Raw genomic sequence first — 1625 nt, forward strand, 5'->3', positions numbered from 1 at the left:
AGCGGGCGCAGCAGGGCCTGCCCATCACGGAGCGGCTTGGCACAGGCGCTGATCTCCACTCCTTTCCCAGTCACACTCACATGATGGCTTGTTTCGTAACCACTCATCAGCTGCCCCGGAAACCAGGAGTCCTTAACAGGGAGGTGTTTGACCCTTTCATCTGGGGAACCCAAGAGCCGCAGGCTTTCTGGGGGATCTGAACCCCAGAATCCGTCCGGGCCAGCCTCCCACCTGCTGCGCACATTTCTTCCCAAGCCTCCCTGGCCTCTGTGGGATGCCCTTCAACGGCAGGGAGCTCACTCCCTCTGGGCTGGCTCATTCCATCCCTGCACAGGCTTCGCAGTTTAGAAAATCCCTTCAGTTCACCCGAAGTGGACTGCGGTGCGGCTTCCCTCCTCCTCCTCCCCCACTCCCGGCTGGTCCTTGTCGGTGCCTAGCAGTGCTTGGCACACAGTAGGTGCCCGCTGGCCTGGATGCGTCTTCTGTATGGCTAGGCAGATATCCGTGCTCTCTGACCATTAGAACGTAAGCTGCTGCTTCTCTCTGTCCGCAGCAGTTAGCACAGGGCTCAGCACGTAGTAGGTGCTTAACAAATCCTTGTTGATGGAAAGCAGCAAACCCATCCCCCAGTCTTCTCTCAGCCAGATGCTCCCTCCGCCCTCCTCCTCGGTGACCTTTCTGGACTCTGGTACCCAGGACCGGAGGCCACCCGCCAGACGCGGTCTGACCAGGATGGAGGGTGTGAGGACTCAGGGACCTTGAGCTGGAAAGGGTCAAAGAGCTTCAAACCCTTCCTATTGCACTGGGAGAAACTGAGGCCCAGGGAGATTAAGAGCTTTGCCTACAGTCATTCAAGGGGCAGAGGGGGAAAGGAATAGGCATCTCTATGGCACCTACTATGTGACAGACATGGCGTTCAGTGCTTTTTACCAATACAGTCTCATAACAACCCCAAGAGATAGGTACAGTTATCATTCCCACTTAACAGATGAGGAAACTGAGGCAGATGGATGTCAGGTGATTCACCCAGGGCCACACGGTTAGTGTCTGAGGCAAGATTTGAATGGAAGACCTGACTCCAGGCCCAGTGCTCTATAAGAAGACCCTAGGTCTTCTGATTTTCAGTCCAATGTCTTTGCCCTTATATAAGAAGCCAAACTGGAGGAGGCCATTGAATCCACCCCAGACAGGAAATCCCTCCTACATCGCCCAGGCAAGGGATCATCCATCATATGCTGCAGTCAGTCAGTCAAGGCCCCGTTGGCCCAGACTGCACAGTCCGCCCTGGCCCCCCCTTCTCCAGCACCAGCAGTCCGGACCAGTGTATCCTCTGTCTTGTCTGGCCTCTGAAATCCCTTCTGCATGAGCCTCATCCCCTCTGTTACTTATGGGAAAGTGGAGTGGGGTGGGGGTGGGACTGGCTGGACACTTGGTGGTTGATTCTGGTGACCTGTGAGGTGCAGAAGCAGCCAACAGCACCCACAGGAAGACAGGCTGGGACTCTACCACTAACGACCATTCCAGGAGTATGCTTCTTTTGACCCATGAAGGGCCTCTGTACCCCAGCACCAGTTCAGAGGTCCCACCACGGCCTCATGACACAAGTGCAGAAGCTTCTCTCTCTC

This window comes from Petaurus breviceps, unplaced genomic scaffold (genome assembly GCF_028583685.1).
Source record: "Petaurus breviceps papuanus isolate PSGF00001 unplaced genomic scaffold, PetGlider_PUasm1.0 564, whole genome shotgun sequence".
Lineage (NCBI taxonomy): Eukaryota > Metazoa > Chordata > Mammalia > Diprotodontia > Petauridae > Petaurus > Petaurus breviceps.